The sequence below is a fragment of the Calypte anna genome, chromosome 14, assembly GCF_003957555.1.
Source record: "Calypte anna isolate BGI_N300 chromosome 14, bCalAnn1_v1.p, whole genome shotgun sequence".
NCBI classification, from domain to species: Eukaryota; Metazoa; Chordata; class Aves; order Apodiformes; family Trochilidae; genus Calypte; species Calypte anna.
This window is the reverse complement of record NC_044260.1, coordinates 11,385,944-11,402,464: the sequence shown is the minus strand read 5'-3', so window position 1 is coordinate 11,402,464 and position 16,521 is coordinate 11,385,944.

Here is a 16,521-nt window from a genome sequence, read left to right as displayed (position 1 = left end):
TCTCCTCCTCTGCCACCTCCCGCCGTCGCCGCCCCAGCCACGAGCTGCGGGAACACTCCTCAGCACCGCTACCGGTACCGGTACCGGCACCCCCACCGGCCCGGCCCCCGCCCCGCTTCCGCCCTCCCCTCCCCGGCTCGCAGCCGCTGGACACTGTCTCGGGGACCGGCCGGCCGCTGCTCGCCGCCTCCCCTCGGTGCCCGGGACCCGCGGGATGCACCGGGCGGATCTACGAGACGGGCTCGGCGACCCCCGCCGGCCCGACCCCCCTCGGGCAGCGCCTCCTCAGGACCCTCCCTTTCTGGGCTACAGCCGTCCGGGACCCTCGCTCCTTCTTGTCGGGATGCGCGGTCCCTCGGGCAGTGCCGCCTTCCCTCCGCGGCCCCAGGCCCCCGGGGCGGCTTCCCGGGAGGGCGGGCAGCAGGGAGCCGAGGGGACGGGCTCACGCCCCAGGACCAGCGGCCTGGGCGGGCCGAGGGAACCGCACCTGCTTGGCTTTCTCCGTCGCTCTGCCCACACGGCTGCTCTGCTCTGAGGAAATGTCGGCGTCCGCAGCGATTGCTGTTCGTGCCCGTGCTGCCATACGTGCCCAGAGCTGCCCTTCCTGCTGGCGAAAAGGAGGGGATGAGGCTGCTGGAGCTTTGGAACTTCTGAAATGGGCAGGTGGGAGGCGGAAAAGGTCTTGGCCTCTCCTGCACCTTCATCTTGACCTTCAGCTCCCACTTGGCCTCTCTTCTGCTGCTGTTCTGGGGATGCTGTCTCCTCTGGGGCTGGGCTGTCTTCTCTCGGGCTTGGAGAAGACACCTCATGCTGCAGAGCATCCTAGAGCTGCTGCTGCTTCTGCTGCTGCTGCTGCTCGTTCTCTGCCTGAGCAGAGTCCTCGCTGGGACCGGAGTGCCAGTACCTCCTCCATGCCCTGTGCAGCGAGAACCCCACCCTTTGCAGCTGAGACCTCGACTTGGTCCAGACGGCTTCGAGGATGTGCAGTGTCTGAGCCGCCTGGGAGGAGACCAGGAGTTCGGGGTCGGTCTTTGAGCCATGAAGAACTGTGGGGAAAAAAGCAGCAGAGGTGAGGTGACAGCCCTGTGTCCCAGGGAGGACACAGGAGGGACCCAGGGCGTGGGTGGCTCAGCTGGAGGCTGCTGATCAGGAATAGCCCCATCCCAGAGACACCCTCTCGCCACAGCCGGACTGGGAGCAGAGCCCCCCTTGCCTGGGCTGGGGAGGAGCTCCGTGCCAGGGTCCTTTCTCCTCCCAGCTTCCCTCACTCACCCCTTCTGATCTGCTCCCTCTTCTGCTGCTCCTCCATGTGCCGCCCGATGAGCCCTGGGGGGACACAGCGTGTCAGGGACCCTGCTGCCCATTGGGGACCCCGCCACCCAGCCCAACCCCTCAGGGAGGGCTGACCCCCGGGAGCAGCATGGCAGAGGGGATGGATGAGCATCCTGCCAGACCCACAGCTGGGAAATGGGCTGAAGGGGTGCCCCACAGGTCCTTTGGTAGGACACGGGGACCCCAGGAGAGGGAAGGAGCAGGGGCTGGTGGCTCACCAATGAACCTAACAGCCTCACACCGCAGGAGCTCCTGTGGGCTCTGCAGGTAGCGCTGGCTCTGGAGCAGGTAGTCCTGGGCCCTGTTCTTCTTCCTGTCCAGCTGCAGAGAGGAGAAGGGTGCAGGTTTGGTGCAGAGCTGCCCCCCAGTCAGGCCATCCCCCAGCCAGGGCCACCCTTCTTCCTCCGAGCAGGGCATTCCCAGATGCCCACCACCTGGCATCAGGGTTTGGAGGGAGCAGAGGGCTCCGTGGGGATTCTGGGGTGCCACCTGGGTGGCAGGGTCCCCTCTGGGGACGAGGACAGCCTGGAGCAGAGGCTGCTGTGGGTGCACGGGGCAATAGGTCCAGGACGGGGGGGCATCCCGGGGGTGTCAGGGCTGTGCTTACCAGGCACTCCAGGATCATCTGCCCCTTCCCAGTCTCGGCCAGCTGCTCCAGCTGCCCCCACTGCAGGAACTGGCCAGCGCTGCAGAGGGCTTTCTGGGAGGCCTGGGGAGCAGCAGAGATGTCACCAACACTGCCGGGGAGGCACAGAATCCTGTGTCTCCTCTCCTGGCAGGTCTCAGAGTCTGTCCTGGCCCATGCAGTGAGGACGTGGAAGCTGGGAACTGCCAGCAGGTTCAGCACCCGGGGGGAGATAAAGGCAGCCACCCTCTCTGTGTGGAAGTTGTTTGGTGACTTCAGTGTTTTTGCCTTAGTGGTCCCAGGCTGCTGCAGAGCCGTGAGCAGGGTGGGAAGGAACCCAATTGCCCATCCATCTGGGCAGCAGGAGGAGAAAGGCAGCAGTGGGTAGGGAGAGGGACTCGGCGTGGTCCTAGGGCACTCGGCAGGCAGGGACACACGTTTGAAGGATCTGGTGTCAGCACTGCACTGCCTAAAGGACCACTCTTGTGGGGAATCTCACCATGACCACACTCTTGTTCTGGTCGTGCAGGTGGAAGACCAATGGCAGCAGGCTGCGCCACACCTTCTTCCTCATGGTCCTACTCTCTTTTGTACCTGCCAGCCTGCTCATCCCATTTCGGAGGAGGCAAATGGAGAGCTCCCGCACAGTGTGTGACTCCTGGGGGAGGAGGGCAGGAGGAGCTCAGCCCCAAGGCCATGGTGAGCAAGGAGCTGATGTGGAGAGGAAGGTCTCCAGGGCAGCCACAGCCACCTCTGCTCCAAAAGGGAGTGATCTGGGGCATGAAAAGGGAGTCCCAGGGGCAGGAGTGTCTCCCCCAGCCTCACGTTGTCAAAGAAGGTCCAGAGCTTGTCAGCCAGGTGCAGGGTGGTGAGGATGGACGTCTTCCTGTCCAGCATTGGGAGCATGGCTTCCAGCAGGGCCAGGGCCGCCTCGCTGCATCACTGTCAGCACCCTGCAGCTGCTCCATGACGTGTGGCAGCAGCGCAAGGGTTTCTTCTGCCCTGTGTGAGAAGCACCAGGGGTGACACTTCAGCTTTTGTGAAGCAGCAAGTGATGGCAGGGGTGGAAACCTTCTCAACAAAGACTGTCCTGAGGGGGTTCCGAGGGGCAAGGCCCCGGCAGAGAGGGCAGGGGGAGGACAGACAGCACTGGCAGCCCCTTGGCTTCCCCCGTCCCTAGCAGACCCCTGCTCAGGCTGGAGGGGGCTGCCACCCAGCACTGGCCTGGGAAGGTGCCCGAGCTGACAGCAGCCCCTGCCACAGGCGTTTCCCCCTGTCCCCTGCTCACCAAGTCAGGCCTTTTGGCGATCTTGAGGATGCCCCGGAGAGCAGCAGGCTGGGCATCCCTGGGCTCTGGCTCTGCAGAATGTGTGGGGAAGACATCCATAATGTTCTCCACCTCTTCAACTAGGTGGGGGCAGCCCAGCATCTGAAACACAGGCAGCGGGAGCTGGTCCAGCCACCAGCTCAGGGCAAGGCTGCTGGGGTGAGACCAAGCCTGGCCAGAGGCGGCAGGGAGTGTGGAGAGCCCCCATGTCCCCACCCCAGCCGGGCTGCTCGCCTGCTCCTCCAGCACCAAGCGGAGCCCACGCCGCCAGCCAGCTCCCCCCCAAAAACGCTGGCACAGGAGAGCCGAGGGGCAGAGGGAACAGTGCCATCAGGCTCACCTCAAATGAAGAAGAAGGTGGCCACCATCCCCAGGTGGGATCCTCCACAGCGAGAAGCTCTGCCAGACAGCCGAAGATGGTGCTGCACACAGATTTGGCTGCAGCAGATTTGGTCATCTCTCTGCCAGGGGGAAGGAGGCACCATCAGGCCTGAGCCGGGCAGGTACATCTCTTTGGGCTTTGCCTCAGCCTAGACAATCACCAGTCTGCAGCACTTTCTCCAAGCACCGTGGACCCCCCAGCCATCAGCCCTAAGGGAGCGAGGGTGCCCAGTCCCTGCGGAGTGGGGGAGAAGTGGCTCTCTCTCACCTGGCGATGATTTCGCACCCCCGTGAAGTAGGTCTGGGCGCTGAGCAGGACGTCCCAGCCCCCCTGCTCCTCGATGTCCAGCACCAGCCACTCACAGCCCATTCTGCAGAGCAGCAATCTCATGGACTGCACCGCAGACCTGCACAAGGAGAAGTGCTCAGCTCCCACCAGGACCCCTGGCTTGGCTCCGGATGGCCGGCAGGGATGAGAGGACAAGGACAAAGCACCTGATGGGAGTGAGCTGATCCTGCGCGTGCTCCCTCCAGAAGGTGTTCACCTCCTGCAGCGTCAGCTCTGCCGTGAATGACGTTTGGAAAAGCAGAGCCAGAAAAAGCTGGGGGAAAATCGCCTTCACCTCCTGCAGAGCAGCTTCCTGCAGGAGGATCTCGCTTATGGTCCTGGTTGCCTGCAGAAGACACCCAGACATTGAGATAGATGTCCCCTGTGCCCCTATCAAAAAGCTTGCTCCGAGCTTGGTGTGGGTTGGAAAGGGGAGCGGGAGCCTGGAAGAGGTGAGAGCAGCCCCAGAGGTCAGCAGGGTCTCCTGTCAGAGCCAGCAACTCACAGCCAGGGAGAGGATGCGCGGGTCCTCCCTAATGGAGGTGGAGGTCTTGCGCAGTGACTGGCTCATCATCCTACTGAGCAGCTCCTCCAGCACCCTCTCTGCGGTCTGGGCCTTGCTGAGCATCACCCTCCACATCATCATGGCGACACTGTGGGGAGCCGTGGCTCTGTCAGCGAGGACATCCAAGAGGATGACCAGGCTGAAGTCCCTGAGGAGGGCCTTTGCGTGGGAGAGGAGCCCCCATGGGAGAGTGGTGGGCCCCGCACCTGGTGCACATTGGGGAGCACTGCAGCAGGCTGTCCACCACCTTGCTGAGGTATTTGTCTGTCAGCTTCAGCAAGGCCCCTTCCAGGCTCCCTGGGGCGGAGAGCCAGTTTCCATACATGGCCCACACAATTCTCTGCACCTGGAGACACGTTGGGAATGGGAATGTCAGCAGGAGAGTGCAAGCATTTCCTCGGCTCCCACGGGGAGCTGCTTCCATTCCCATTGCGGTACGCTGGCTTGAGATGACCCAGTGGAGTCACTGGGGATGGCCAGGCGTGGAGCCAGGGAGGAGAGGTCCTCCAGTGGGCCGGAGCATCAGCTCTGCCACCCACGGGCTACTCACCTGCCATGTCTGGAAGACAGGTTCGCTCAGAAGGGTGTCTACCAGGTAGGTAGACAGCTGGCTGCTGTACTGCCCTGGCTCTTTCATGTTCTTCATGGCCATGAGGGTGATGTCTACTCGATGGGAGGGCTGGAGGTACTTCATAAACATCTGTGGGATGAAGGAGAGGGGAGATTTGTCACCTCGAGCATCACCCACTGCATCTCAGCTGTGAAATGAGAGCAGGACACAGAGCCAGACTCTGCTGGGGAGGAGACAGACAGTGGGGGTCAGGGTCCCATAGGGAAGTGGAGCTGGCTGGGAGCCTTTGCCTGGGCCCTGCTCAGCGCGAGTCCCCATCATCCCCACACATCCATCGGGTGTCCCCTCGCTCACGCTGACCCCCGTGACCAGGAGGAGCCCAAGGCATTTCTTACCGAGAACATTTGACAGACCTCTTCGACTTGCAGAGGCTGCCAGGTCTGCAAGGCTTCCCCAAAAGGCTGGAGCTCCAGCAGCCTGGGTCAGGCAGCCGGGAAGACTTTCCTGTGGAGGAGGAAAACCGGGGTGCTGAGAGGGAGAGCACTGGGCAGAAAAGTCGCTGGCAAAGAAACCGTGCAGCCCGAGGGGTCCAGGGAGCTGATCCCCAGGGAGGGCGCCAGGGCTCTGGCAAGCAGGGGTGAGGGGACGTGGCCTTTCAGACTGCAGGCAGGCAGCTTGGATCATGTTTCTGTGGCCAAGGTGAGCAGTCCCTGGCTGGGCGTGTCTGGGGGGAGCAGCCCGACACGGCTGCTCTTACCTCTCTGCTGCAGGATGAGGGTGTGCAGGTGGTAGAGAGCTTCTGCAGCATTGCGGCTGGTCACCGTGTTATGGCAGGTGCTGCAGAAGGTGAGGTGCCCCACCAGCTCCCCCAGCATGTCAAAGCGGTGTGTAGGGGAGCACTCGTGCCTGAAGATTACAGCTCTGGCAAAGCAGGAGCAGAGCTGGGGGGAAGAGGCAGAGTGGGCACAGGGTGAGCCCGGCTGCTCCCAGAGTAGCAGCCCAGGGCAGGGCAGGGCAGGGCAGGGCAGGGCAGGGCAGGGCTGCTGGAGCCCCGTTCCTGCCTGTGCCCGGGGCAGGCTGGGAGAAAGCAGGGACAAGGCAGGACAAAGCCCCCTGCTCCCAGCGCCCTGGTGCCTGGGTGCCTGGCTTCTTTGGGAGGTGCTGGGGCTTAGGGGCACTGGGGCTGCAGAGGCCAGGAGCAGGGTACCTGCAGCAGGGGGAAGGTGGTGATGAAGGCAGCCAGCTGGGTAATCCGTGCCATTGCCCTCTCCTGCACCTCTTCTGGATGAGAAGTGGTGAAGGGCAGCAGGAGCTGGAGGGAGAAAAGCTGCTGATGTGGCTGGAATGGGGCACGTGTCCTTCTTGCTGCAGCCAGGCAGGTCACTGCATCCCACTGCTGCTGCTGCCTCTGCTGCCTGCCACTCGCTGCCCCCAAAAACATCCCTCCAGGGCTTTCCCAAGGGGTGTCCACCTCCCTGGGGACCTGTTGTGGGGGCTCTGGGCTCTGAGCAGTGGTGAAGGCAGAGGGGGAAAGCCCCGGGGCTGGGCTCCCCTTGCCAGACAGGCAGAGTCCACCTGGGAGGGGGTCAGGCAGTGGACCTGGCTGCCGTGGTGGGGGGCATTGGAGCAGGAGGAGAAGGGTCTCTGGCAGCAGTCAGGAGGCAGGGGTCTGGCAGGGAAGGAGGGACGTTCTCTGTCCCCCTCCTTGCACCAGGAGCTGGGCAGAGGGGGCAGTGGTCAAGCCAGAACTCGCTCCCTGTGGGCACCCTGTGCTGAGGACAGACCTGCAAGATGTTCTGCAGAGCCAGGAGGGAGAAGTCACCGGCACTGTGGACCAGTTCCTGCAGCATGTTGTCCATTGTGGCCAGGGTCTGCAAGAGGATCAGAGGCTTGGGGACAGCCCTTGAAGCGTGGGGATGGGGGGGGACAGCTGTGACTGTGCCCAGGAAGGGAGCTCAGGCCTGAGGAGCTCCCTGTGCTTCATCCCTGTCACAATTAAAGGCTGGGCCAGCACTTCAGGGAATGACAGGTACTCGCTATTGAGCCTTCTCCTCTCCCAGAGAGGGAAAGGGAAGAGGTTGTGCTCAAAGCTGGACAAGTCCATGGCATACCTTGGAGTAGAGGAAAGCCTCAGGGCCCTCAGTGTTCACCAGTGCAGGCACACAGAAGACGCTGGAGAAGCAGGCCTGCAGGAGGCTGCTCACCTTCCCCTGCAGAAGCAGCCTCACTCTGCTGCAGGGACAGAGAGATGCTCTTTGGAGGCGGGGAAGGAGGAGGGAGACCCCAGGCTTGGAGATCTGGGCTGATCCCCATGCCATGGGGGACATCTCAATGGCCATGAACATTGGCAATCATCTCTGGAGGAAAGACCCAGTGGGACCTCGCTGTCTGCCTCCCTCTTGGATCAGGGAACTGGGGATGCCCCCTCCTGGGCCCTGTGCTGCTGGGGCCACTGGGCAGCAGGGAGGCCAAAGTGGGGCTGGGGTGGGTACTCATGGAGGTGATGGCCCAGCATGGCCTGCTGCTTCACTGTGGTGTCCAGACCAATGGGCTTCTCCTCCAGCAGCTCCTGAGGAGCAGAACGGGGTGGGACAGGTCAGGATGGGGCAGTGTGCTTTGCTCAGCAGGAGACGGTGGGGCTGGCAGAGCCCTGGGTGCCTTCACCCTGGCACCCCCTCCCCAGTCCAGCACCCAGATGTCCCAGGCTCTGTGGTGGGAGGGGCTGTGCCCATCCCAGAGCCACAGGCTGAGGGACACCATCCACAAGTGGTGTTGGGTCCAAGAATTTCCCAGCTCCAGTCAGGCCACACAGGTGTCTTTGGAGCATCTTCAGGACAGAGACCTGGAGTGGTGTCCTTGGGCATCCCCATGCCCGGCTGAGCACTCTCCTGCCCTGAGGGCTGTGCTGCTGCCTCTGACCCCCCTCAGCCTGGCTGGCCATCCCCTCACCTTTGATGATCTCCACCAACTCCTCCTGGTGGTAGTGGAGCAAGATCCACACAGTGGCGTGTGGGTTTCTGGTGGTGCAGACGGTGCAGATGGAGGACAGAAACTGCATCTTCTGGGCCTCTTGCTGCAGCCAGAGAGGGGACAGATGGACAAAGAGTTTCAAGAGGGAGGCGGGAAGGGGGGGAACCGCAGCGCAGCTTCCAGCCCCTTTGAGCATGGGATGGGGGCAGAAGGAGTGGCCACGAGAGCCGGACACGCGTGGGCTGTCAGGAGTGTCCATGGGTACCTGTGGTCTGCTCCTGAGGAAGGCTCTCATCATGTGCAGGGTCTCTTCCTCTCCAGACCACAGCCGAGGGGGAGCGGCAGAGAGCAGGCAGGGCTGGGGGACAGGCAGGGGACACAACCTCAGCCCCTCAGCCCAGCTCCCAGGGGTGTCAGCAAGCCCGCGGCCCAAGGCTGGGCCAGTGCTGAGCCCTGTGGCCCCAGGGTTGAGGGCATGATGCGGGAGGGCAGCACGGGGAGGGAGGGGACCCCGGGACGCCAGAGCGAGGGATACTCTGGCAGCGGGGGCAGGGAGTTGTCCCTGACCGGGATGCTGTGACGGGTTGGGTCCCTGGCCGCGGCGTCCTGGGGTGGGCAGCCCCTGCCCCTGGTGCCACACACTCACCCGCCCGCAGTGGTTGGACCTCGCACGTCTCGTAGGGCCTTGGCCCGGAGCTGCGAGACGGGGCAGGTCTGCTCTCCTCCCAAGCCCGCCTGGCTGGCTGGGGGGTCTCCTGCACTCCATGCTGCGGGGGTAAGAGAGGAAAAAAGGGTAGGGAGGGAGGGAGGGAGGGGAGGGAGGGAGGGAGGGGAGGGAGGGAGGGAGGGAGGAGAGAGGGAGGGAGGAAGGAGAGAGGAGAGAGGGAGGGAAGGAAAAGGGATGGATGAGGGATGAAGAGCCGGCAAAGGGGTGGAAGGGGTGATGCACACCCCGGCTCTTCTCTCCGACGCTGGAATCCCGGGACAAGCCGCGGAATCCCCTGGATCGCAAATACTCTCTGAGGAGGACAGTAAAACGCCTTCCGTGCGCTGAGCAGCGTCCAACGGACTGCGAGTTGGATCGTTACCAGAACGCGCAGCCCGGCTGTACCGGACCGCGGGCGGAACCATGGGGCGGGGGGGGTGGGGTGGGGGGTGAGGGTCTGTCCCCCACCGCGGCCCCACTGGGTCAGTCCGGGCCGTACGGCGGGAACGGGGACCCGGACCCGGGGCGGGGGGATGGCGCTGCGGGCAGGGGGCTCGGGGTGTGGGGGCAACGGGCGGGAGGCAGTGGGGCAGGACATGTGGCCAGGAGCCCGATAGCCAGGACTCTGACTCTTTCCTGGCTGGGTTAGAGGGTGGGAGATGATTACTTTGGAAAGGTGATGGTGATATCTCAAAAGGACATTAGGTGGCAGCAAAGACCGCGAGGTCATAGTTTGGAGCCTTGCAGGACTGTTTTGAGAAAGGGCGCGACCAGGTAAAATATCTCTTTGGTTAATTTCACGAATATATACTAATTCTGGAAATACAGTTGGTTTGTGGCGGGAGCACCTATGGTGGCGAATCCCCAGTGCTAACCCTGCGCCGTAGTCAGAAGGATGCCTGCTGAACAGTATAATATTGGCTGTTGAGACCCGGTTCTTGGTTTCAAGCTGCCGGGCCCTGCACCGCAGCCGCTGTCAGTCGGGAGGGGAGCGGGGAAGGCTCATGAGAAAGCGGTACATGAGGGTGGGTGTCAGGAAGGGAAGTCCCTCACCCTGTCCCTGCCTTTGCCCTTCCCTTGTCCTGCACCCCCCTGGCTGCCTCCTGCTGCTCCCGCGGGGCCGTGCCCGCCCCTCAACCCCTAGAGCTATGGGATGGGGCTCTTCAGCAAGAATCATCGGGTAGCACCCTCTGGCAGTGCTCCTGGGCAGCCCTGCAGTGCTGCAGCCCTGCTCTGCTCTGCTCTGCTCCTCATCCCCTTTCACCGACTTACAACCAGTTATTCCATCCCCTCCTTTCCCACACATTAAACGACCCACACCTGCCCTTTGACAGTTTTTCCTCATCTAGTTCCATGGAAGACAGACTTTTTAAAACGCTACATTTGAGTAGAAACAAAGAACTTTCATTTTTATTTAACAAATACAAAACTTCTGAACGTCAGATGGGATTTTAACAGATAAATATTGCCCTCTCCCTCCCACCCTTCTCCCTCACCCTGCCCTTCCTTCCTCCTCCCCCGCCCTCCCTCTCACCCTTTCCTCCCTCCCTGTCAATTTTTTTGCTCCCTCCCTCCCTCCCTCCCTTGCTATAACCCTTCCTCCCGACATCCCTCCGCCCCTTCTCCCCTCCTTCCTCCTTCCCTCTCTCCATTTCTCCCTCTCTTCCTCCCACCCTCCCTTTCTCCCTACATCCCTCACTCTCTCCCTTCCTCCCTCCCTCCTTTTCTCCCGTCCCCCTATTCCCATCCCTTTCTTCTTCCTCCTGCCCAGATCTTCTCAACCCTGCCTGGGGGAAAGGGCAGGAGTGGGGGCAAACACCTGCTGCCCCCCATCCCCAGCTCAGGGCAAGTAGTGGGACCCTGGGTCTTGAGCCCAAGCAACTTTTTGAGTAGATTGTTTTCCTTTTTGTTGTTTTTTTTTTCTCTTTGTTTTGTATTGGGTTGGTTTTGTTTGTGGGTTTTTTTGTTTGGTTGGTTGATTGTTTTTTTGTTTGTTTGTTTTTAATTTATGTAGATAAAGTGATTTCCTTTATGTTGTTTTTTTGTTTGTTTGTTTGTTTGTACAGGAGAACACTTACATTGGGTGAGGGAGCCACCCTTAGAGGTGGAAAAGGCGAACCTGTCTTCTGGAGACATGCCCAGGCAGGTGACAGGCAGCTGATGTCCCCGCAGCAGGCGGATGCTGCCCGGGTCCGGAGGCTGCAGCGGCACAGAGAGAGCAGGATGTGAGCGGGGTCACTCCAGGCACTGCTCGCCCAGGCGCAGCTTCTTCTCTCGCGGTGTCTCCTCCTCTGCCACCTCCCGCCGTCGCCGCCCCAGCCACGAGCTGCGGGAACACTCCTCAGCACCGCTACCGGTACCGGTACCGGCACCCCCACCGGCCCGGCCCCCGCCCGCTTCCGCCCTCCCCTCCCCGGCTCGCAGCCGCTGGACACTGTCTCGGGGACCGGCCGGCCGCTGCTCGCCGCCTCCCCTCGGCGCCCGGGACCCGCGGGACTCACCGGGCGGATCTACGGGACGGGCTCGACGACCCCCGCCGGACCGACCCCCCTCGGGCAGCGCCTCCTCAGGACCCTCCCTTTCTCGGATGCGGCCGCCCGGGACCCTCGCCCTTCTTCCTCCTTTGATTTCAGCTCTATCATAGCGGTAAAATCCTTTTCAATTCTGCTAGAACACTGTTTATTTTTATATGCAGAAGTTCAAAAGTATTGACATGCAGTTTGTGGCTGATTGCTGCAGAGATCATTTTCCATCACTTTAATGCCATCATCCCACTTTTGTTTCCTTACCCTGATTGACCTTTCTCTGTTGCATCATATAAGCACATCCTTATCAAGTCTTAGCATGCTTTATTTCATTTTACTCAAAAATTCTTATGTATTAAAATACTCCTCTCTTCAAATACAAAGATTATCATTTTTACATTTGCAACATGTCTTTTTAAGCTTTCTCAATGTATATCTATTACATTTAAAAGCCCCAAAACATGTCTGCAATCCTGGAGCAAAAGAAACACTCAATCTTTCTAAGCAAATCAAGTGGTCAGGTCAAAGCTTGTAGCCTTGTTCTTCCTTCATGTGAAAAATGATTGGACAGTGGAAGCCAGTAAAGCTCATAATGCTGAATGGGCTTATGTAATGGTTAAATCTTACCCTTTTTCTTAACATTTTAAAGCTAATTTCTGTGTAATGCTTGATATCAAGACAGGTAGAAGTTGAGGAGAACCTGCAGCTTACATATCTTCAGCAACACCTCAGCTCCGGGTAAGCACCTCAGCTTAAAGTACAAGAAGTCTTATTCACATACTTCTTCTGAAGGAGTCACAGAAGTGACACAGAGAAGGCTTGGGTCCTTGTTTTAAATATATACTGACATCTCTATTCCAGAAAACTTACAACTCTGTACAGGCATCACTGTATATAGTCCCACTGGCTTCAACAACAGTTCTCACTGTATTAAGCACTGACTGTTACTGCTTGCTAAACCTGTGGGTAGACACAAGTGAATGCAAAGCCTTATGTGGTTTTTATAACTGAAATTCTTAACAGAGGAGATATTTAATATTTTTAAAAATATTTAAATATTAAGATTAAATATTTTAAAAAATACAGGCCTTGTTTCCATGTATACATCATTTATGCTAATGTCACATGAATGTTATGCATTTATTTTACAATGCTTCCTACTGATGTTTATATACTATCTTTTTTTAATGCTTCTTTAATCTGCTGCCTCTGATGCAGCAAATGCTGACATTTAAAAGTTGTGGCTCCTTTTTTATTGCTGGCTTTGGGTTTTCTAGAGCAGACTGAGTGCTATATTTGAACAGTGTACATATCACATGCTAGTGCAGGGGTTTTTTCAACACCCAGGAAACTAGCAATGCCAAAAATGTCTGCCTGGTGTATCAGAAATTATGAACCATTACTTGTGCCTTATATATTTTTTCAAACGTTACTTTTATGTCACAGTGTGTCCCCAAATTCAGCAGCCTGAATTTCCTCCACAGCAGTAGTGTCACTTTCCTACCATAAAGCTGTGTGCTCTGTTGGCTTGATGGAGACATGCAACTAAAGAATTCAAAGATCATGAAGGAGAAAACTTCTGAATCTCAGGTGACTGTGTCACAGGGGTGAGTCTTTAAGTGTCAGCTACCATCCAAACAGCTTGATTAAGTATTAATATCCTGACTTAAGAGTGAGAAGGTAGAGAGGCCCAGTGAGTGACAGGCTACAAAGGCGGGTAACACCACAGATGGAACTAGAGTCCAGGGATGATTTTTGGGTGGTTAGTGCTGTGCATTATGATTTCTTACCATCAACTACTACATGCCTAATATTACACCATTAACCTGACCTTTACCACCAACTCAAAGTAGGATAGTATCAAGCTTTAAGTACCATTTGAAAAGACAATTCTTTTAGCTATTTTAAGATTTAAAAGTATCTGAAAACCCTGTTTCTCTCTGGTAAGAGAAATCTGTCTTCAGTTGTTCAGCGTAGGGGGTTTTTTCTTCTGATTTTAACATAAAAATCTACAGATAGAAGAGTGCAGTATGCTGGAAACTTCATCCTGCCCTCTGACACTCTGTGATGCACCTTTGCTTTATGCAAAATCGTCTCTTGCACTTCAGTTCAACCCCTAGTTTCAAGTGGCTGTGACAAGCTGTCATCCCTGAAACAGTTTTTACACTATTGTTAAGGACAGATGTTTACTTTTGACCTACATACTGTAGTATATTGTTTCCTGAAGACCACTGAACAGAACTGGTGTCATCAGGATGTGTCATCCACGAGTAAGAGAATACATCAATCAATCACTCTGAGGTGTTCCACTTGTTTGCAGACATGTTTCCCTCTACGTACAGTCTGTATACAGGCACTTATCTACTTCTCTGTGCATTTGTTTGTGGCTTTATTAATGAACTTACACATTAATTAGCACAGTAACAATTTGGGATGAAAGATACTCCAAAAGTACAACTAATAATGGTCTGTAATGCTGACAGTCTGTGTCATGGTGAGCAGAACTTTCCAGTATTGCATCAGCGTGCTTACCCGGCCACTCCCCATCCACAAAGGAGAATGATCTTCCTTCAGTGCCTGCACATACACAATACACACATTCAGTTTCCAAATCAATTTCAAATAATTATTTCCTCTCAATGTGTAAGAAAAGACTTTCAAGAATTGTAAGGGGTGAGAGAAGATAAGGCAATAGACTGGAGAACAATAGTAGGACTGATCTAAGCCTAAACTTTATGATTCACAACCTTACGAGCGTTATGGAAATTATGGAAAGAATTATGGAAAGATTTCTAATTAGTTATTGTTACTTCCATTTGTTATTTTCTTTTTACATAATCCTGTGTAGTGCATTTGTAACTATTTTATATACACCTCAGTCCTGTCTTTCATTCTGTGTGTAAGTTGCTGGGGTTGTTTTGTTGTTGAACTAATGTTTCAGTATGTCCTCTTTGTTGATCTCTCCTCTCATTGTCACAGGAAAAAATGTCCCAGGAAAAAAAGCACAAGTTAAGCAAAAAATATGCAAGAATAAAATAAATCACAGTTGAAATATAGTAAGTTTAGAATAGAATAATTAACACATCATGTACTCTAAGGAGCAGACACATAAATAATAATTTGCTTTTCAGGGCAAATAAAGAATAGTTACCTTAGAGAGATATCAACCAAGAACTAAAATTCAACATTTGGATCAGTTCCTAAAGGTGCCTTTTATGATATCTGAGGAAATAAAAATTTCCAAATATGTGGAGAAAAACATGGTATAAATCTGTTACCATCATCTATCCACACTGTAATTTTGGTTTTAATGACTAACAGTAAATATTTATCTAGGCATTTTCTAATGCTGGCAATTATTTACCCAAGTAGGAAAAGAATTGTCAATTTAAAACACATTCAACGCATATTCTGTTTTAACCTAAGTATTTGCTTTGACAATGCAAAACAATTGATCCCAAAGAACAGAATGGAGGAACACTGGAAAGAGCATACATTAAAAAATATTGCATGTCTCATGACAGGATCATAAAGGTAATTTATGCTAATGTGTTTTCCCTGTGTTACAGCATTCATCCTTCTTGTTGTATGCTATTTTGTAATATTCACATTCTGTTGTTCGTCTTTTTCAAGTGAAAAACTAATAATCCTTCTGTTTGACACTGGATAAAAAAAAAAGAAACAGTGAAGAATAGACATGTGATGGGAAAATCAGAAGCAATTTTAGATGTCACTTGAATCTTCCCCTGTTCTGGGTCTCCCCAGGACCACAGCATAAATTAGGCAGTCTTCATGTCTGCTCTATTTCTGTGCAGTATCTCAAAGGGCCCAAAAGCTGTTGCAGCAGCCAAGAACAGCAGGAGCACTGGGATACTGCCCACACTTTTCTTCCACAGCTCCTGGGTAGAGAGCAGTTGCCAGGCCATTGGTAGCAGCAGATTCTTGGCTTTAAGGATATTTAGCTTAAATGACAAATCATTTCAGCTTCCATCTGTATTAGGGAACATGAACATGCAAGTGTTGCAAAAATAACCTCTCTGTTCACAGCGACAGTTATCATGTTTTCCTCACTGATGTGAAATACCCAGGAGTTATCTTTGCCCGGCAAATGAAAAATGGAACACAGTAAATATCACATAATGCTCTGTAAACTGAAGAGGTTGCATTGTGTGGTACTAAAATAATTTAGAAATGTTCCAATATTAATCGAAGATCCAATATATTGGAAAACCCAAGCCAGTGCACTGTATTGATTTCAATTAATTCATCATCACTTTGCAGCATGTGCGTGGGCCCTTTCCTCATACTTTCTTTTGAGGAATGGATGGCAATGACAAAGGGAACAGCAGTTGTGTGCACCAGTCTGACCAGAAGCTGCTCTGCCAAGTGGAATTATGGCAAGGCCACTTGTAGAAATGAAGAGAATCTTGGGAGCACTGAACCTCCTCTGCTTGTCTTTCACTTCAGTATTTTCTGAAAATAATGGTTTTGCTGAGGAAAAAGGAACCCAAGGCTCTGAGTAGCCTGATGGTCCCTGGGCTGTCCCATCATGTGAAGACTGTCTGTGCACTGACCTGGCCTAAAACTTGCCAGCAGAGTATATTAATGTCATAGCACATCAGGAGGAGGTGATGCAGTGTGAGGATCGATCGATGAAAGGCAGTGTTCAGGCTCTGCACTGCGCTGCCATACTGAGAGAAAGGGAGCGTCCGACAGTGGGTGCCTGGTTGGGGAAAATGGGCATGGAGCCACGGAGACATCAGGAACACGGAGGGTTCTTTATGGTAACGAGCTACATCTGCTCAGTAAATCTGTAGGGCAAACATAATTTCACATTTACATGCTTCATGGGATGTGAACAATGAGATGGCTGCATGATGTCCTCTCAGCGGATGGGTGCTAGGATTGTGCTAACCCGTATCAGGAGACTAAGACCCAAAACCGTGTCGAGGACAGCTTTTTCTTTGAGTTTGTCCCGGCGGGGCAGCATGGTGCCAGCTCTATACGTCAGCAGTGAGGTGGTGGGCAGGGATGGTGCGGGATGATGCCCTGAAGCGGGGCCAGCGGCTCTCCTGCGGCCTGGTGCCGCTGCAGCCCTGCCCGCAGCAGGAGGCCGCTTGTTTGGCTCAGCAGCGCCAGCACATGGCATCACATTTCTGTACGGCTCTGACTGATCACGGAAACAAAAAAA